Source organism: Antechinus flavipes, chromosome 3 (assembly GCF_016432865.1).
Source record: "Antechinus flavipes isolate AdamAnt ecotype Samford, QLD, Australia chromosome 3, AdamAnt_v2, whole genome shotgun sequence".
Lineage (NCBI taxonomy): Eukaryota > Metazoa > Chordata > Mammalia > Dasyuromorphia > Dasyuridae > Antechinus > Antechinus flavipes.
The window spans coordinates 511,105,854-511,128,545 of record NC_067400.1 but is presented as its reverse complement, the minus strand read 5'-3'; positions in this window follow the sequence as shown (position 1 = coordinate 511,128,545).

The window sequence follows — 22,692 nt, the reverse complement described above, 5'->3', positions numbered from 1 at the left end:
CTTGCACTTTGTTTTCTTTTTCATTTTTTTCCTTTTTGATCTGATTTATAGATATATAGGATTACTTGACATCTAGGGGAGGAGGCAGAGAAAGGAAGAGAAAAAAATGGAACACAAGGTTTTGCAAGGGTAAATGCTGAAAATTATCTATGCATATGTTTTGAAAATAAAAAGCTTTAATTAAAATAAAAAGAACTAGTTGACTTTTCAAAGGCTATCATCAATATGGCTAATCCTTTAGACAGCCAGTAACTGAACATTGATAGAGGAATCTCTTCATACCTCATAAAGTATAAATACTTCCTTATACTTGCTTTGAAATTTGTGAATAAACCACTCCATTTTCATAACCTTTATAAATCTTCAAACAATTCATTTGGATTGTAAATTGATAAAATTTCACTAGATTTAAGGATGTATGCAGAACAACTCAAAGAGGAACTTTGACACCTCATTTTTCTGTTATTTGCCCCTTCTGTTCTATAATTTCTTCAAAGGGAGGAAGGGAGTTTTAAAATTGTTTGAATGTTCCTGATCAACCTTGCTTGCCTTTCCTTGTATATGGAAATAGAAACTGTAGGTGAGAGGAACCTGACTTGACAAAGGTCACATAGCCAATGAATATCAGAAACAGGATTTGAACAAAGATCCTCTTACATTGTGAACGAATCCAACCATTCTGGAGAGCAATCTGGAATTATGCCCAAAAAATTATCAAATTGTGCATACCCTTTGATCCAGCAGTGTTTCTTATTGGGCTTATATCCCAAAGAAATACTAAAGAAGGGAAAGGGACCTATATGTGCCAAAATATTTGTAGCAGCCCTATTTGTAGTGGCTAGAAACTGGAAAATGAATGGATGCCCATCAATTGGAGAATGGCTGGGTAAATTGTGGTATATGAATATTATGGAATATTATTGTTCTGTAAGAAATGACCAGCAGGATGAATACAGAGAGGCTTGGAGAGACCTACATGAACTGATGCTAAGTGAAATGAGCAGAACCAGGAGATCATTATACACTTCGACAACGATATTGTATGAGGACACATTTTGATGGAAGTGGATTTCTCTGACAAAGAGACCTAACTGAGTTTCAATTGATAAATGAAGGACAAAAGCAGCTACACCCAAAGAAAGAACACTGGGAAACGAATGTGAACTATCTGCATTTTTGTTTTTCTTCCCGGGTTATTTATACCTTCTGAATCCAATTCTCCCTATGCAACAAGAGAACTGTTCGGTTCTGCAAACATATATTGTATCTAGGATATACTGCAACATATCCAACATATAAAGGACTGCTTGCCATCTAGGGGAGGGGGTGGAGGGAGGGAGGGGAAAAAAATCAGAACAGAAACGAGTGCAAGGGATAATGTTGTAAAAAAAAAATTACCCTGGCATGGATTCTGTCAATATAAAGTAATTATTAAATTTAAAAAAAAACAAAAACAAAGATCCTCTTACACTGTGGTATCTATTGTACCATGATGTCTCCATTTAACTCAAAAAGAAGTACCTTCAACAATTAGAGGACCAGAATTGAAATCACATCTCTAGGAGAGACCAGTACTACCCAAAGTCCTCTCAAATTACTCCACAAAGATCTATAAAATGTACCAAGCTGAGTCAAGATCAAAAAATGCAAAAGAAAACAAAAATCACAGTGAATTATTTTCCCAACTCAAATCAACCTATGGTGTTGGAATCCTTACAAAGTGTTAAGTCATTAGAGTTGATAGAGACAATAATTATCTAATTTAGCATGGTTCAGTACGATTGATCTGATTTGTTATGGGCCAGAAGAGACAAGGTACTAAGTGGAACTGATAGAAGCAATGCTTGTGTTCACACCTTTAGAGAGTTCATATAAGCAAGAAGCTCTTAGGGCCAGAGAGCACTCTGGGACAGATACAGAGGCATTCTGGGACAGACATGGAGCACTCTGAGAGAGCCAGAAGCCCTCTCTCAGAGGCAAGACAGATTCATTCCAACTTCCACCTTTGTGCTGGCTGGAGGCTGAAAGACAAACCTTCAGATTTGGAGACATTCGGAGGGAGCTCTTGGAACCAAGCAGAGAGAGAGGCCTCTAAGAAAGCTACCCAGGCCCAAGGAAGGAGAAAATAAACATTTGCCTTTTATCAGCTGGCTGCATTTGGAGTAATTATTACTTTTAACTGAAACGAAGGCTGCCTCCACTACAGAGATAAACAAAAGATCTTCAGAAACTGGGAGCAAGGTAAGAGTGGAAGGAGGAGTAGAGCCTGATAAAGAAAAATGAAGGAAAGCTTGAAGTTTTGCATTAGAACAAAAAGAAGTCAAAGATGCTTCACAGAAGGAATGGGTGCCAACTAAGATCTCTGTTGTTTATAGCCCAGAGCAGGGACCTTATATCCAGAGCATTCTAAGCAAGGAACTTGTACCTAGGAGTAACAAAGATGTTCCTGGGCACCTGCACCATACTTAAAGGCAGCAGTCCAGAGAGCAGTTAAAGCCTGAAGCTGTGTGATGGACAAAAACAAGGAACACAAGGCAAGTAGTAGCTATGATTTTATAAATGAAATGAGAGTGCTAGAAAGGCAAAAAAAAAAAAAAAAAAAAAAAAAAAAGGAAAACAAATGAAAGGTATGGGGGAAAGGCTTAAAAAGAAAACTCATGCTTTACCACAAAAGTTGTATAAAATTTTACCCAAACAATAGGCTTTTGAAAATTATAAAGAAACAAATAGAAACCAATGATTCCATGAGACAAGGAGAAATATTAAAACAAAGCAAAAGACTGAATAAAAGGACATAGTAGATACTTCATATTAAAAACAACTAATCTAGAAACTTAAAGAGAAAAAATTTGTGAATCCTTGGACAACCTGAAAGGAGTCCCCCCCCCCAAAAAAAAAAAAGATATCATTTTAGTTGTTTTGTTTTGTTTTGTTTTGTTTTAGGAGAGGAAGCACTTGGGATTAAGTGACTTGACCAAGATCTGAGGTTAGATTTGAACTCAAGTCCTCCTGACTCCAAAGTCAATCTGCACCATATAGCTGTCCCTGTAGATAGTATCTTAAAGCAATCTAACCAGGAACCAAAAGAAATAGAAAGAATTCATTGTTTTTTTCCTACTGCAATAAACTCCAAAATGAAAGTTTCCAGGAACATTGCAGCCAAAATAGAAAGTCAAAGAAAAAATGTGCAAAGGGAATTATAGACCAAGATGAAAAACAATTTGGAACTATGCCCCAAAACTGTGACAACTTCTCAACTTATTAATAAGACTTCTGGGTCTATATCCCCAAAGAATTCTAAATCAAGTAAAAAAGGTCTTATCTGTACAAAAATACTTATGATGACTTTTTTAAATTTTTTGCAAAGAACTAGAACTTAAAAGGGGTGTTCACCAATTGTAATATGGCTGAACACTATGGTATATGAATGTAGAAAAATACTACCATGCTATAAGAAATGATCAAGAAGGTGATTTTAGAGAAACTTGGGAAAACATATATGAAACAGTATAAAAAAGCAAAACCAAGAGAATAGTTAATATAAGAATAGTATCATAAAGACAATTTTGAAAGAGAACAGGTTATATAATAACAGTATTGTAAAAACAACTTTGAAAGAATTATGATTAATGCAATGACCAAACAATTCCAGAGGGCTTGTATTGAAAGTTAATGGCTTTTTCTGAATCTATTGTTATAATCACATCCTTTTTGTTTTCACTATTTGATTAGAGATGCCATTATTTCCCTAATGCTGAATTGTTAGATCCCATGTATGAATTCAATTTAGTACTAAATCTTCTAAAATGTTAACTAAAATAATTAGATTAATATTAATTAGTCTTCTTGGTTTATAATTCTCTTTGTTTTTTTTTTTTTCTTCCTAACTTAGGTGTTATATTTATCAGATTTTTTAAAAGTTTGGTAAATCATCTTCTTCCTAACTTGGAGAATAATTTGTATAGATTTTTGCCCTTTAAATATATGATAAAATTCACTTATAAATTCATCAGGAAAAGAATCCTTCCAAGGACTATCACCTTTGGTAATTCATTTGTGGTATGCTCAATTTACCTTTCTGAGATTTGTTTATATACGATGATTTCTATTTTATTATTTGGGGCATTCTCAGGTATCATTTTCCAAAATTTGATTTTGTCTTCTGAAATCCTTGCTTCTGTGACGAAAGAGAGTTGTGAAAATATCACCTATTATCTTCTATCTCTTGCATGAGTCTTGAATTTATTTTAAAAACTAGGCACAATAACCTAGCTCAATTTTTTAAATACTTTCCAGTTAAAAAGAAGTCTAAAATTCTTATTATTATTATTTTTCTTATTATTTTTCAACATTGTACCAAATGCCCAAAGTAGTAAGCCTAGTCACTTTGTGTTATTTTAGTTGCATACATATTTTTTAAATTGTCCTTATCATTTTTTCCCCCAAGGCTCTGCTTATTCTGGACTTTGGCCTTCCTGAAAATATCCTTATAGGTCCTTGCCATTGTTACTCATGAAGTATGTTCCTCTCACAAAAAGAATAAGAAATTTCTCTTTTTAGATACTTCCTTAGGGGAAAAAATTTTTTAAATAACTTTTTAAATTATAAATTTAACAAATTCAACAAGAGCGTCTTGGAAATATGCTCAGGTTAGCAGAAAACTAGCTATTCCCTCTTTAATGGCCCCTATTTTTACGTGAGCAGAGTCATCCTTTTTCCTAATTCTTTTGGTCAATTATCACCAGGGGTATGATTTCCTTTAGGCAACACCTCCACTCTATTCACTCACTCAGAAGGGTTTCAGCTGGTCAGCAAACAATTCATTTTAGATTATTCCCCAGAAGTTTTAGCAGGCTTCTTAAGTGCTTTCTCTTTGTCATTTTAAATTGCATAGTTATATTCCTTTACATTAACAGACTCCAATTTGTTCAGCCATTCCCAATCACTGGATATACTGATTGATCTGAATTTTTTGTTATGAAAAAGGCAGCTATGAATATTTTAGCACTGGGGGGTCTTTCATGGTTTTTTATTATATTATTAAGATGCTTGGGTTCCTGAAGGCTAATGCGACAGATCCCAAGATCAGGCAGGTCCTACCTTATAGAGAAACACAGGCCCAGAAACAGCCTTCACATTTGTCATCTGAGGTTTAAACTAGACAAGTTTTGCTGTGTTTTTTTTTTTTTTCTTAGAGTGATGGATTTTTTTTTTTTATTGTGGTAAGTAAAGGATTAAAAGTCACATGAAAGGAAAAGGTAGAAGGAAAGCTTCTGTAGATACTAGTCCAGTCCAAGAATGGATCTCTATAGTTTCAGAAAAAAAGTGTTAACATTTAGAAACATAGAGCCTCAATTTTTTTTCCAAAATCTTCTATCTCAAAAGAAAACAGGGGGAAATAGAAGAAAGAAAGCCAACACAGCAAGAATTACCAAATAACTTTTGTTCCATGTGGTGACAGATCATTCTCCATGGAGATTGTAATAATTTGAAATCCTGCCATAGGTTTAATGGTATACCTACTCACCCATATCTTCTGAAACATTTAAATTTTTCCACCTTAAATTTGTTTTGTCAATTAGATGGATATAACATTTAATTGAAATTATTTCACTATTATCAGAGAACTTGGACAATTGTAGATGGTTTATAATTAGCAGTTCTTTCTCCTTTGCAAATTATTTATATTCTTGCCTATTTATTCTATGGTGATTATATGTTGTACCCTAAACAGTTCATTAGAAATTCTGGAGGCCAGATATTTACAAAATGCTTTCATTCTTTGATGGACCTGTGGTGTCACCAATCATGCAAATGATATGCATGCAGATGCAATTATTTCCTGCAATCATGCAAATGATAACCTATCCATAACTCATTTCTCTGTAACTTTTGCCCATGTTTTCCTACCAGTCTTCCACAGAGGTCTTCTCAATGCACTGAGGACCTTTGTCTATATTTCTTAAGGTTGAGTAGATAGCCAGGAAGCACATAGACTGTCCATTAGCTATTTTTCATTCTTACTATATATTCAAGCCAACCTCCTTTTCTTTCTTTTTTCTTTAAAAGAAACTAGGCATAAATCCTCAAGTTCTCTGCCACTTACTGAGAAGGCAAGAAATACAAAACCTATTACAAATATGGTCATGCAAAACCAATTTTCACATAAATCATGTTAAAGAAGGAAAGAAGGAAGGATGGAAGGAAAGGAGAGGGAGGATAGGAAGAAAGAAAGGATAGAAAAAGTGGGGAGAAGGAAAGGAGAAGGAAGAAAAGAAGAAAAAGGAAGAAAGGAATGAATGAATGAACAAATAAAAGAAGGGAAGGAGAGAAGGAAGAAAAAGGAAGGAAAAAAGGGAGGGAGGGAGGAAAGAAAGAAAGAAGGGAAGAAAGAAAAACTGATCTTTAATCAAATCTGAATCTATCAGTTCTCTTTCTGAAGATAGATAGAATTTTTCATCTTAAGTCCAATGGTATTGGGGTGGGACATCGTATTGATCAGAGTTACTAAGTCTTTCAAAGTTAATTATCTTTACAATATTTCTCTTATTGTGTAAATTGTTCTCTTAATTTAGCTCACTTCACTTTGCATACATTTGTACAAATATTCCCAAGTTTTCTGAAACTATCCCCTTCAATTTTCATGAATTCCATTTCTCAAGGAATACAATAGTATTCCATCACATTCATATATCAAACTTGTTCAACCATTTCCCAATTGATATTAGTACATGCCTTTAGTTTACAATTCTTTGCCACCACAAAAAATTCTACTATTAAAATATTATTGTACATAAAAGTCCTTTTCTTTTTTCTTTGATCTCTTTGGGGTATGGACCTAGTAGCACTATTTATTGCTGAGTCAAAGAGTATGTACATTTTAATAGGTTTGGGGATATAGTTCCAAATTGTTCTCCAGAATAATTGAACAGTCATAGCTCCACCAACAGTGTTTTGTTGTACCTATTTTCCCACATCTTATCAACAGTTATCATTTTCCTTTTCTGTTATCTTTGTATCTTTCGTTTTTTGGCCTACATGAATTATAAGTATTAATTCTTATAAATGATCATGGAGTTTAGGAGACAATAATTCTGATGCTTTTTGTAATGAATGGAACTATGTCTTCCACAAAGAAAGATTTCGGAATAATTTCTCCATCAATAAAGAATACCAGTTCCATTTGTAACTCTTTTATAACAGTGATGTATATCTTTGATGACTATTTCATCCAACTTTATGTGTAACAAATCCAATTCAATTGAACAACCATAATGTGAGTGTTTTTTTTAATCAAATTTTCTGTTCAGCTCTGGTGTTTTCATCAAAAATAAATGAAAATCCCCTATTTCATTGAAAGTTCATCTTTTTCTCTGAAAGATAATGCTTGCCCTGTTTGTAGTTGCTAGAAGCCGAAAAATGAATGGATGCCCGTCAATTGGAGAATGGTTGAATAAATTGTGATATATGAACATTATGGAATATTATTGTTCTGTAAGAAATGACCAGCAGAGGACTGGCGAGACTTACATGAACTGATGCTAAGTGAAAGGAGCAGAACCAGGAGATCATTATATACCTCAACAACGATACTATTTGAGAATGTATTCTGATGGAAGTGGATTTCTTCAATAAAGAGAGCTAATTCAGTTTCAATTGATCAAGGATGGACAGAAGCAGCTACACCCAAAGAAAGAACAGTGGGAGATGAATATAAACTGCCTGCATTTTTTTTTTCTTCCTGGGTTATTTATACCTTCTGAATCCAATTCTCCCTGTGCAACAAGAGAACTGTTTGGTTCTGCACGCATATATTGTATCTAGGATATACTGTAACCTATTTAACATGTAAAGGACTGCTTGCCATCTGGGAGAGGGGGTGGAGGGAGGAAGGGTAAAAATTAGAACAGAAGTGAGTGCAAGCAATAATGCTGTAAAAAATTACCCTGCCATGGGTTCTGTCAATAAAAAGTTATTTAAAATTTAAAAAAGAAAGAAAGAAAGAAAGATAATGCTTAATTTTACAGGATAGTTGATTCTTAGGTGCAATCCAAGCTCCTTTGCTCTCTAGAATATCATTTTCCAGGCTCTTTGATCCTTCAAAATGAAAGTTATTAGGTCCTGGGTAATCCTGATTGTGGCTCCTGAATTGTTTTCTTCAGGCTGCTTGCAGTATTTTCTTCTTGATCTGATAATTCTAAAATTTAGCTATGATATTCCTTGGAGTTTTCAATTTGGGGTCTCTTACAGGAGGTGATTGATAGATTCTTTTAATGGCTATTTTACCCTCTAGGACAGTAGACAGTTTTCCTGGATGATTTCTTGAAAGATGTTATCTAGGCCTTTTTTCATCGTGGTTTTCAGGTAGTCCAATCATTCTTAGACTATCTCTCCTGGATCTATTTTCCAGGTTAGTTGTTTTTCTAATGACGTATTTTAAATTCTCTTCTATTTTTTTCTTTCTTTTTTTATTTTTTTTATCTGATTGTGTGTCACTGAGTCATTCACTTCAATTTGTTCAATTCTAATTTTTAGTGAATTATTTTCTTCAGTTAATTTTTTTACCACCTTTTGAATTTGGTCAATTAAATTTTTAAATGAGTTGTTTTGTTCATTGGATTTCCCAATTCTAATTTTTAGGAAGTTCTCTTTTTTCCATTTTGCCAAATCTATTTTTAAGGAATTTTCTTGAGATAATTTCTGTTTACTTTTCTAAACTCTCTTGCAAAGTTTTTATTTCCTTTTCACATTTTTCTTCTCTCTTTTAAAATCCTTTTTGAATTCTTCCAAGAGAGTTGGAGACCAATTCACATCATCTTTTGAAATGGTCAGAGCTCTTTTTGCTTTTTTGTTCATTTTAAAGATTGAAATTTGCTCTTAGGACATTGGTAAAATTATCCCAAGCTTCCTCTATAGGTGACAGCAGCTTCAGCTGCCCTAGGGCCAATGCTTTTGGTTTCCTTCCCTGATGCATGGGTGTAGCCAAGTCCTGCTTGTTATACTGAAATTCAGGGGTTCACTATTTGCCTTCTATAGTTGCATTGAAGGTCTTATCCAAAAGGACAGAGTAGCCAATGCTGCTGTATTTTGGCTACAAGCCTCCCAATAGATTTCCCACACACACACACATACACACACACACTGTGCAAAGTTCTCTCGGCCCTGGGTCCTTGCCTATAGTGAGCCACCTCCCACCTATCCAATAGAGACTAACCTTTCCTGAAATTCTTCCAAAATATTTTCTGCTGGAAATTTGCTACACCACAGATATTTGTGGGTTCTGTCACTCAAAATCCATTCAAAGGCTTGATCTGGTGTTGATCTGAAAGAAGTCAGGAAGAGCTCAGAAACCTGTCTACTCTCTACCTTCTTGGCTGCCCACAACCTTGATTTTTTTTAATGTCTGTATGTAGTTAGAATGGAATATAAAATGTTTTATTTCATTATCAATACCCACATATATTTCCTATTACTATTTTTATTAAAGTTTTTTTTTATTTTCAAAGCATATGCATAGATAATTTTCAATATTCACCTTTGCAAAACTTTCTGCTCCAAAATTTTTCCCTCCCTTCCCCACCCCACCTAGACAGAAAATAATCCACTATATGTTAAAAATGTGCAATTCTTCTATACACATCAAATCAAAAAGAAAAAAAATAAGGAAAACAAAAGGAAAGCAAACAACAATAAAAAAGGAAAAATAATATGTTGTGATCCACACTTAGTTTCCACAGCCCCTTCTCTGGGTGCAGATGGTTTTCTTCATCACAAGACCATTGGAACTGGCCTGAATCATCTCATTTTTGAAAAGAGCTATGTTTCTCAGGAGTGATCATCATATAATCTTGTTGTTGTTGGGTACAATGATCTCCTGATTCTACTAACTTCATTTAGCAACAGTTTATGTAAGTCTCTCCAGGCTTCTCTGAAATCACCCTGCTGATCATTTCTTACAGAACAATAGTATTCCATAGCATTCATATACAGCTTATTCAGCCATTCTCTAACTGATGGGCATCCACTCAGTTTCCAGTTTCTGGCCACTATAAAAAGGGCTGCCAGAAACATTTTTATACATACAGATCCCTTTCCCTCCTTTAAGATCTCTTTGGCATATAAGCCCAGCAGAAACACTACTGGATCACAGTTTTGTTAGCCTTTTAGGCATAGTTCCAAATTGCTCTCTAGAATGGTTAGATCAATCTCACATACATTCCAACATTCATCATTATCTTTTCCTGTCATCTTAGCCAATCTGAGAAGTGTGTAGTCATACCTCACAGTTGTCTTAATTTGTATTTCTCTGATCAACAGTGATTTATAGTACCTTTTCATATGAATAGAAATGGTTTCAATTTCTTCATCTGAAAATTGTGTGTTCATATCATTTGACTACTTATCAATTGGAGAATGGCTTGAATTCTTATAAATCTGAGTCAGTAAATAGAAAAGAAGCTTTTATCAGAACCCTTAAATGTAAAATTTTTTTTGCCAATTTATTGCTTCCTTCTACTCTTGTCTGCATAGATTTTGTTTATACAAAAACTTTTTTTTACTAAATATAATCAAAATTATCCATTTTGTACATCCATAATGTGTTCTAGTTCTTCTTTGGCCACAAATTCCTTCCTTTTCCACAGATTTGAGAGGTAGACTATCCTTTGTTCTTCTAATTTGCTTATACTATTACTCTTTATGTCTAAGTCATGAATCCATTTCAACCTTATCTTGCTATATGGTGTTAGATGTAGGTCAATGCCTAGTTTTTGCCATACTAATTTCCAATTTTCCCAACAATTTTGTCAAATAGTGAGTTTTATCCCAGACATTGGGATATTTAGGTTTATCAAACATTAGATTACTATAGTCATTGACTATTGTGTCTTGTGAACCTAACCTATTCTATTATCAGTGCTTATATAACCAAATTTCCCTAAGGTGGTATGTGGTGTTCTCTTCTTTTTTATAATATAGGATGGTTCACTCTGGGAGCAAGTTTCTTGGGGAGGTTTTCTGGAGGCAGCCTTAGTTTCAGTTCCAAGTAATAATCACTCCAAACACAGCCAAGTGATAAAAGTTCAAACGTTTATTTTCTCCTTCCAGTCGTTCAGCCTCCAGCAAGCACCAAGGTGGAAGATGGAATGAATCTGACTCCACCTCTGAGAATGGGCTTGTGGGCTTCCTCCCAGAGTGCTCTTTGGCCCTGAGAGCTTCTTGCTTATATGCTGTTCACTGAGTATACACCAATCATTATATCACTGGGAAACCATTATTTGTTGTATGATTAAATCAATGCTAAACTAGATTTAACCATTGTCTCCTCAATTCCACTTAGTACCTTGTTTCAAGTTCTGGCCCATAACATCTCCTCATAGGATCAGATCAATCATACTGAACCATGCTAAATTAGATAATTATTGTCTCTATCAATTCTAATGAGTTAACACTTTTTAAGGATTCCAACAGTGGTACAACAAAGCACTAAGCTTGAAGTCAGCAAGATCTAAGTTCAAATCAAGTCTCAGATATTTGCTAGGTATGTGACCCTGGACAAGTTACTTAATATGTGTCTGCCTCAGTTTCTTCAAATACAAAATGGAGATAATAATAGCATCTAATCTTGCAGATTTGGTTTAAGGATCAAATGAGAATAATAGCTCTAAATCATTTAATAGAGTGCTTTTCACATAGTTGGTGCTTAATGAATGATTATTCCCTCCCCCACCGCCCTGGCTTTATAAAAGTCAATAAAAGACCTCTATTTTACAGTGAAATCGTTGTAATTTTTGTTAAGGATTTACCCTACATTTGACAAAGATAGGATTTTTTTCCCTTTGAAATTACCAACTCCCTCTCCCTCTCCACCTTTTTTTTGTTATCTTTCTGTTTCCTCTATTAATCGCAAACATCTTTTTCATTGTGCACTTAAATATTTTTTAACTTTCCACTCTATGCATCTCTTAAAAAAATCCAAACTATAACATTCGATATTTGAATCAATACTTTATTTTATTCTGCCTTTTTGGTGGCATGTGCCTCTTACAGTAAGATTTCAGATATGACTATTTTCTGATTTCAGGCACCCATTGTTCTGGTAAGTGTTAAGAACTTATCTCTCTCGGGCATAACTCCAGCTCTTTTTGAAAGGATCTTTGTGGCTGTTGACTTTTTCTCTGTGAATTCTTTGATGTCGTCTTGGTTTTTAAATGTCTATCTTTTATCTTCAAACAGAATACTTAGGTCAGCTGGATAAACGATTATAGGATGTGAGCCCATGTTTTTAAAATTTATACATGCTCTATTCCATTGTCTTCTGTCTTTTCTGACTTTTTCGAAGATATTGGGTAAGAGACTGATTTGTGTTTTTTGATATATGTTTTCTTTCTTTTTCTGAAAGTTTGAAGGATTTTTTTTAAATCACTTCAGTTTAGAAGTTTGAAGGTGATATGACTAGGTGAGTTGAATTTTAAAATTCCCTTTGTTGAAGTTCTGTACATTTTTTTCTATTTACAGAGAATCATTTGGTTTTAAGATTGGCAGCTTTGTGAATAAGTTCTTAAAATAAAATAATGGAATTTTATTCCATTATATGTTATATGTAGGGGCACTAGTAATTATAAAGTTCAACATCTTAGGTCAATCATTTATATCCATATTTTTTTGTATGCAGTTTCAAAATATTTTTCACGTTAAATCACTTAGTTCATAAATATTTATCAAGCACCAACTATGTGCCAAACATTCTGCTAAGTGCTGGGGATTAAAAAAGAGGGGAGAAAACAGTCCTTGCCTTCAAAGAGCTCACAATCTAATGGGGGACAAAAAGTAAATATATGTACAAGTTAGTTATATACAGGATAAATAGGAGATTCTAAAAAGAGGGAAGGCACTAAAATTAAGAGGGGTTTAAGGAAGGCCATCTGTAGGATTTAAATTGAAACTTGAAGAAAGCCAGGGAAACCTGCAGATGAAGCTGAGGAAGGAGTTTTTCATAAAAATGGAAGACAGCCAGAAAAAATGCCTGGAGTCTAGAACTAAAGCATCTTATTCATAACATGGCTAGGAGACCAGTGTCATTGTCTCAAAGAATACATGGTGGGGTGTAAAGTATAAGAAGACTGGAAAGAGGGGAATGTTCTTGAAGAGGTGAAGTGAAGGAAGATGGCAAAAAGGGGTTGATTAAGAAGGGTTTTGAATGCCTGAGATTTGATCCTATGAGTGATAGGGACCCACTGGAATTTACTGAGTAAGAGAATGGCAAGGAAAGGGCTAAATGGAGACTCATTGGAAGGGGGAAAGACTTGAGATACACAGACCTACCAGCAGGTTAATGCAATAGTCTAGGCATGAGGAGAGTGATGGCAATGGCAGAGAAAAGAAGGGTACATACATGAGAAAAGTTGCAAAAATGAAATTGGTAGGTCTTGACAACAGATTAGATATGAGGTAGGAGAGATATAGCAAGGAGTTGAGGATGATACCGCAATTGCAAACCTTAGAGAATGGGATGATGGTATTGCCCTCTACAATAATAGGAAAGGTAGAAGACAGAGAGGTTTTAGGAGAAAGATAATGCATTCGATTTTCAATCTGTTGCATATAAGATGTCTATTGAATATTCCATTTGGTATTTCTGAAAAGCAATTGGAAATGCAATATTGGAGTCCAGCAAAAAGATTAGGACATAATATGTAAATTTAAGAATCATCAGTATAGAGATGGTAACTAAAACCACAGCAGCTAATGAGATCACCAAATTAAGTAGTAAAAAAGAAAAAGAGGACCCAGAATCCTGTGAGACACCTACAGTTAGAGGCTGTAATCTGGATGAAGATCCAGCAAAGAAAACTGAGGAATGGTCAGGTAGGTAGGAAGAAAAGCAGGAGAGAGTAAGCACCCTAAAACCTAGGGAAAAAAAGACTATCAAAGAGAAGAGGAGAGGATGATCAGCAATGTCAAAAGCTGCAAAGAGGTCAAGAAGAATGAGGACTGAGAAAAGACCATTAGATTGACCATTTAGAAATTATGGGGGTCATCTAAATACTGAAGTGGATAGAGCACTGGCTCTGAAATCAAGAGGACCTGAGTTCAAATCTGACCTCAAACACTTAACACTTCCTAGCTGTGTGACCCTGGGCAAGTCACTTAACCCCAAGTGTCCTGAAAAAAAATTTATGGGTAATTTTGAAGAGAACAGTTTTGATGGAATGATGAGATCACAAGCCAGACTATATGAAGTTAAGAAGAAAATGAAAGGACAAGACATGGCAGCACACATCATCTATAGTCTTTGTAGGGCGTTTGGTCACCAATCAAATGAATGTGTTTTGAGAATAGAGGAAAGATAGGTATGGTTTTTGTAGGTGTATGGAAGGAACCAACAGTGAGTGTAAGATTTAAATAAGTGATAAAGTGGTGATGACAGAGGGGACAATTTGTTGTAGACCACCTCTTATTGTTGTAGGGATAAGAGGCTGGGGTGAAGGAGGACATAGCATTGTTTTCTGAGCTGCTTCTTTGGCTCCACTATTTTTTTTCCTGTGGTATCAATGCATTTATCCTGCCCCTGTATGTCAGATGAGATTTTCATGTCTTGTATGCAATTTATAAGTTTTGTCAGTGCCTCTCAATATGTTCTAGCTACATATAGGTTATGATAATAATATCTACAGGATCCCTGCCAAGTAGATTAGGTTACTTTTTTTTTCTCAAAAAGACAAGGAAATGGTTCCAGTGACTTGATTGGTCCAGTAATCTAAGGTATAAATCACTGAGGAATTTTCTGATTATCTAAAGCCCTGCCACATTGAGGTAGGGTGGGGGGCACTAATTTCTATTTTTGTTTTCTTTCCTAAAAGGGAAGCTGTCTGTAAGATTTGATTGGTCCAAAAGGCTCACTTGAATCATAGACATGACTTTCCTATTGCTCAAAGGAAAAAGAAAAACCAGACCATGAACATTTCTTCACACTTGACAGATATGACAATACTAATAAGTTATCATATTTTTGCTCACCATATGTCTTTCTGTATAATTTCTATAAAACTGAATATGGTAATCTTGGGAATTACAAGCCATCTTGTGTAGTTAATATCATGTCTCAGACTTACTAGAAAAAATATATTCCTTCCTAATGATGTAGATGAAAGAGGAGAGGCAAAAAGAATAAGCATTTATATAAAGCTTACTTTGTGCCAGATTCTAAACAAGTTTTTAAAAATCATCTCATCTGATCCTCAAGAAAGGCTTTTGAGATCGATATTATTATTATCTTCATTTTACAGATGAGAAAACTGAGACAAACAGGTTAAATTGACTTGCCTAGGGTCTCATAGCTAGGAAGTGCTTGAGGCTGGATTTAAACTCAAGCTTTCCTCATTCTGGGTTTAGCACTTTCTCCAGTGTACCACTAACTACAAAGGTAATTTGCTATACCAACTCCCCTTATAACAACCCTGCACTAGTGAGGAAGACAAATAAGTCCTGTGGATTACAGAGAGACAAAAGTAGTTATCCATCTCTATAGCTATTTCTGCCCTCATTAATGTGGTGGGACATGTAGCCACAGACCCCAAGTGAGTGGTGTAGAATTATCTACTTTGTTTTTCATCTCTCCTGTGACTGAAAATAGTGAGAAGTGGTTCCCTTTCATTGCAAAGAATCCAATATACTTCACCATCATTCACCAGGCACCTGAATTCTTCCTCATCCTACCACCATGTGGCAGGCACAGAACTGAATGAGGTAGCCCTTTGTGAGGGCACTGGTACCCACACCAAGCTGATAATATAACCTTCTCCTATTCAAATGAGGCTGCATGGTGGTGTGGAATGGGATGCATTTGGCAGGGAAAGGGTGAAAAATCAATCATTCAACAAACATTCAGAGACTCTATGCTAGGTACTGTGATTGCAAGTACAAATCATTAAAAGATCCCTATTTACAAGGAGATTACAACCTAAAGTGGGAGACAACAAGGACATATAAATGTATGCATAGTATATATAAAGTGAATAAGCAGAAAGGAGATACATATGAGGTTATTTGGGAGGGAAAGTGCTAGTGGCCAGGGACCAGGAAATACAGAAGATGGTGGCTGAGGTACATCTGAAGGGGAAAGAGGAACTCTGGTGGAAGCATTCTAGGCTTGGAGGATGGATACTGAGAGAGGAGCTGGAGTATTCTGTGTGAAGAACACAAGAGGCCACTTTGGTTAGACTATAAAGTATGGGAGGGGGGATGATATACAATAAAGCTGGACAAATAGGTTGCCAGGTGATGGAGAACTTTTAAAAACTAAACTCAAGAGTTGTTATTTTATCCTAAAGCTACTAATGAATGAATGAATAGGGAAATCATAGGATTAGATTCATACTTAAGGAAAATTATTTTGATAGCAAAAGTAAGATGGACTGCAATGTAGAGAGACTTGAGATAGAGAGCCCTATTCAGAGGTTCTTCTGTTAATCAATGTGAAAGGTGATGAAGGCCTGAACTAAGATGGTAGTTGAGTAAAAGGAGAGAAGGAAGTAGGCAAGAAATAAAACAGTATAAAGGACAAGATTTGGCAGTTTATTGGATATGCAGAGTGAGAGGAGAGGGGAGTTCATGATAATGCTGAGATTACAAATCTGAGACACTAGAAAGAGGGTGGTGACCTGACAAAAATAGGGAAATTTGACAGAGTTTGGGAAAAAGGAAGATAATGAGTTTAGTTTTAGATACATTGAGTTTGAGATGTCTCCAGGACATCCAGTTTGAAATATCCAAAGGGCAATTGGTGATATGGGACTGAAGTTCAGGGAGAGATTGTCACTAAATATATATATTTGAGAGTCATGTGCATAGAAATGATGGTTAAACCCATGGGAGCTAATTAGGTTAGGAAAAAAGACAGCAGGCAAAGAAGAGAAGAAAGGGGCAGAGAGAGAAAGAAAGAAAGAAGGGAGGAGGGAAGAAAGGAAGCAGAAGGAAAGAGGGAGAATATTAGAAGGAAAAGAAAAGGATACTCGCTTAATCACAGTTAAGGAATGTGATATGATGATGAAAGAACAAAGGTGATTCAGAATGAATGGCCAGATAATTAGATTATAACAGAATAATGTCACAAAATCTCAGAGGAGAGAATATCTAGTCAATCAATAGCCAAGAAATATTTAGTATATGTCTGCTATGTGCCAGGGACTGTGTTAAGTTCTGGGAATCTGAGTTGTTAAATTCTAGATTGGCTATTCTTCATTCTTGAAGAAGACCAATGACATTACAAAGGTGTTATCTTGACATGTGAGTGAAATGAATTTTAGTGAAGTCAACAGAAGGAAGGAACCATGATTATGGAATTTTAAGAAAAGCTTTCTAAAAGGTCAGATGTTAGCTGGGACTCGAGGAAAGATAGGTGGCAAAGATAAGAGGAAGAGCACTCCAGGAAAGGACAACAAGTAAAAATGTCTAGAGTTGGCAAAGAGGCCAGTGTCACTATATCATAGGGGCAGCTAAGATGTAAGAAGGTTAAAAAGGTGTCAGGGTAAGTGGGGAGGGGATGGAGCATATTAAGGGATTTGAAGAACAGATCATGGACATAATAGAAAGCTACTAGAGTTTACTCACTAATGGCTAATGACATAGTCAGAATTATGTTTTCAGATAAGTGTCAAAAACTTTTTTTTTGCAAAATTTTTGCAAATAGGCAAAGATTGAGAAGGATTAGGAATGAGAAAAGATCAACAGTGATGGCAATTAAGAGATCATTGGTAACAATAAATAATAAATCTAGTTTTGCTCTCAGTCAAGTTTTGCATAATATAGTGAATTAGGAGAATTCAGATAATTCCAGATACTGTCCAAAATAAGTGACATTTTCTCACAATCTAAAAATCCCATGGATTTATTGACTTCTTTGGGTTTTGGAGAATGTAGGTGTCCTGATAGCCTCACTTTTATGGAATAATTCATAAGTATTTCTCTTTTGAGAGGAGCTCAGGTTTAGTTGCAGCCTTAGAAAATCTAAACCAGGACATCCAGCAGTCTTTCCCCCTGAGCACTTAGTGGGGTCCATCTTTTCAAAGGTTTTTGTCCATAAAGATCATATTGGATGAAATCTTTTGTAGGCACTTTTGATTTGATCAATGACTACTAGGCTTTGGGAGTCACAAACGTCACAAAATGGCTATCTCCTTTACCACTTCTGGAAAATAGTTACATACATGTTATTGGATCCTATTCACTATTGAATGGATAACACAGGGTCCTACAACTATCACCCTTTGTCCAGAATTGCTCATTATAAATTGGGCAATACAATATGGTTACTAACAAATGACTAGGCCACAAGAAGAATCTATTATTAAATGGAAATGGTTCTGGGTTTCTCAGGTACTTCTGGGTATCCTTCATAAACAAGTTGTAATTCTTAAAGAGTATGAGGCCAACAGTCTAAGCTTCACTAACCCAATGAGTCCATTCCTAAGATTTAAAGAAAACCTTTCTTGCCTAGTTCACCAAGAGCTATAAGAAGAAGTATGTGCAAAAAGGGTGGCATAGAAGAAAAAATACTAATGAGATCAATTTTTTCCACATTATCCATAATGGAGGATGATGCTGACGTCATCAAATTCCGGTGTACATTTTTGAAAGAACATTGACTATATGCAAGAGAAGATGACTCACATTGTAAGGAAGCTAAAACATGCAACTTGATTGTCAGGTCAAGGAACTGTAGATATTTCACTTACATATTATAAAACATGAAGGTAGGACAAGGGAAGATGATAACTGTCTTTAATTTCAAAGAACTTTCACATATAAGAGTATTGAAATTATACTACTGGGCCCCAAATGTTAGGACCAAGAATAGTGGGCAGAATTTGTAATAACTTGTTTCTTTATGAATAACAAATCATAATTGTTTTTATTATTCTACTTAACACTTCTTCTTTTTTTTTTTTTTTACCTTGGAAGCAATCTGTCTGCTTTTCTCTTCTAATTTAAAAGTTAGAACATAAAGAATAATTTCCAAATATTTAAAGTCATTTCTAAGTGAAACCCCAGGTTTTCATTGGGCAGTAGTTGATTCTCCCTCAGTAGAGGTTATCCAATGAAGGCTAGATAGATTAAATGTAGATTTATCATAGAGAGGATTCCTATTTAAGTAAGGACCAATTCCTATTCAAGAATGGATCAAGTTAAATGTTCACTGAGGTCAGTTCTGAAATTCTGCAAAACTATGACATAATATGATGGCTCAACTAGGGGAAAAAATTCTCACATAGAATCTGACAACCACAAACTCAAACCTAAATCTGGAAAGAACCAAAACAGAGAAAGCAAGTAACAAACCAATCTGCCTAATGAATATAGAGGTGAAAATTTTAAATAAAACATTAGCTAAACAACTTATCAACAGGATAATATGCTATGGCCAAGTAGAATTTATACCAGGAATGTAGGGCTGGTTCAATATCAAGAAAACTATTGCCACAATTGACCATTTCAAATGATAATCTCAAGAGATGCAGAAAAAGCTTTTGATAATGTTTGTAGCAACTATTTTTAGTGACAAAGAACTGGAAACTGAGCGAATGCCCATCAGTTGGGAAACAGCTAACTATGGTATACGAATGTCAGAGAATATTATTGTTCTATAGGAAATGATCAGCAAAATGATTTCAGAAAGACCTGGAGAGACTTACATAAAGTGATGCTAAGTGAAGTAAATAGAACAAAGAGAACATGGTACACAGCAACAACAAGATTATGTGATGATCAACTCTGATGGATGTGGCTCTTTTCAACAATGCAATATTTCAGGTCAATTCCAATAGATTTGTGATGGAGAGAGCCAGAAAAAAAATTATTGGAACTGAATGTGGATTATAACACAGCATTTTCACCTTTTAGTTATTGTTTCCTTGCTTTTGGTTTCTTTGTTATTTTTTCTTCTTTTTGATGTGATTTTTCTTGTGCAGCATGATAAATGTGGAACTATATATAGAAGAATTGTACATGTTTAACATATATTGGATTGCTTGCTGTCTAGGAGAGAGGTTGGGAAAAGAAGGGAGAAAAAATTGGTACACAACATTGTGCAAAGGTGAATGTTGAAAGTGATCTTTGCGTATATTTTGAAAATAAAAATGCTATTTTTTTAAATTAAAGAATGGAAAAAGAAAAAAAGAGAAAAAGCTTTTGACAAAACACAGCACCCAATCCTACTAAAAACAGTAGAGAGCATAGGAATAAAGGGAGTTTTCCTTAAAATAATAAGCAGTATCTATCTAAAACCAATGACAAGCATTATTTGTAATGGAAAAAAACTGGACACATTCCAAATAAGATCAGAAGTGAAAAAAGGATGACATTATCACCATTGTTATTCAATATTGTACTAGGAATGTTGGCTTTAGCAATAAGAAAAGAAAAAGAAATTAAAGGAATTAGAATAGGCAATGAAGAGATAAAACTATCACTCTTTACAGATGATACAGAATCCTAGAAAATCATCAAAAAACCTACCTGAAACAATAACAGTTTTAGCAAAGTTGCAAAACATTAAAAAACCACACAAATCATCAACATTTCTATATACTGCTGACAAAGCCCAGCAGCAAGAGATAGAAAGAGAAATTTCATTTAAAATAATTGTAAACAAAATAAAATATTTGGATGTTTACCTGCCAACACAAACCCAGGAATCATATGAACACAACTATAAAATACTTCTCACACAAATAAAGTCAAATTTAAACAATTGGGAAAATATTAATTGTTCACATATAGGCTGAGCTAGTATGATTAACTATCATCTATCGAAACTGATTTATTTGTTCAGTGCCATAACAAGCAAACTGCCAAAAAATATTTTCTAGAGCTAGAAAAAATAATAGCAAAATTCATCTGGAAGAACATCTTGGTCAAGAATACCAAGGTAATTAACGAAAAAAAAATATAAAGGATGGTGATCTAGCACTACCAGACCTAAAACTATTATAAAATAGTAGTGATCAAAACCATTTGGTACTGGCTAAGAAATAGAGTGGTGAATCAGTGGAATATGTTAGATACATATGACACAATAATCAATGACTATAGCAATCTAGTATTTAATAAACTCCCTAACTCCAGCTTCTAGAATAAGAACTCAATATTTCACAAAAAAAATTGCTTGGAAAATGTCAGAAACTCAACATAGACCTACATCACACACTCCATGCCAAAATAAGGTCAAAATGGATACATGTTTTGGATGTAAAGGATGATACCATAAGCAAATTAAGAGAGCAAGGGATAATTTACCTATCAGATCTCTGGAGAAGGGAGGAATTTATCACCAAAAAACTAGAGAACACTGTGTAACGCAAAATGGATAATGTTGATTACATTAATGTAAAAAGTTTTTGCACTAACAAAACCAACACAAGATTAAAAGGGAAGTATGAAACTGGGAAAAAATTTTACAGCCAGTTTTTCTGATATTTCTAAAATATATAAAGAACTGTGTCAAATTTATAAGAGTACAAATCATTCCCCAATTGATAAATGGTCAAAGGATATGAACAATTTTCAGACGAGAAATTAAAGCCATGTATAGTCATATGAAAAAAAAAGTTCTAAATCACTATTGATTAGAGAAATGCAAATTAAAACAATAAAATACCAGCTTACACATCTCAGATTGGCTAATGATGACAGGAAAAAATAATGATAAATGTTGAAGGATGTGGTATTCTCTTATATAATATGTGATGGTTCTCTCTGGGAGCAGGTTTCTCGGGGAGGTTTTCTGGAGGCAGCCTTAGTTTCCGTTCCAAGTAATAATCACTCCAAATACAGCCAGATGTGAAAAGTTCAAATCCTTTATTATCTCCGGTTTCTGAATCTTCTTCCTGGGGCCTGGTTAGCTTTCTTAGAGGCCTATCTCTTCTTGGTTCCAAGCGCTCTTGCCGCTAATCTTTTGCCTCTGCCAGCTTTGGCTTCTCTTCTTCCAAATGTCTCCAGCTAGCACCAAGGTGGAAGATTGAATGATTCTGACTCCACCTCCAAGAGTGGGCTTGTGGGCTTCTGTATCTCCCAGAGTGTTCCGTGTCTAGTCCTGAGAGCTTCTTGCTTATATGAGCTCTCTAAAGGTGTGAACACAAGCATTGTTTCTATCAGTTCCATTTAGTACTTTGTTTCAAGTTCTGGCCCCTAACATCTCCTTGTAAGATCAGATCAATCATACTGAACCATGCTAAATTAGATAATTATTGTCTCTATTAATTCTAATGACTTAACAGCTTATAAGGATTCTAACAGGAAGGGATGTGGGAAAACTGGGATACTAAGGCATTGTTGGTGGAGTTGTGAAATGATCCAACCATTCTAGAGAGCAATTTGGAACTATGTCAAAAGGCAATAAAACTGTGATCCAGCAGTGGTACCACTGGGTCTGCATGCCAAGGAAATCATAAAGGAGGGAAAAGGACCTACATGTGCAAAAATGTTTGTAGCAGCTCTTTTTGTGGTAGCAAAGAATTGGAAAATGAGTAGATGGCCCTAAATTGGGGAATGGTTGAATAAGTTGTGGTATATGAGGGTAATAGAATATTATTGTCCTATAAAAAATGATGAATAAGCTGATTTTAAGAAGGCTTGAAAAGATTTGCATTGAACTGATGTTGAACAAAATAAGCACAATTAGGAATATATTGTACA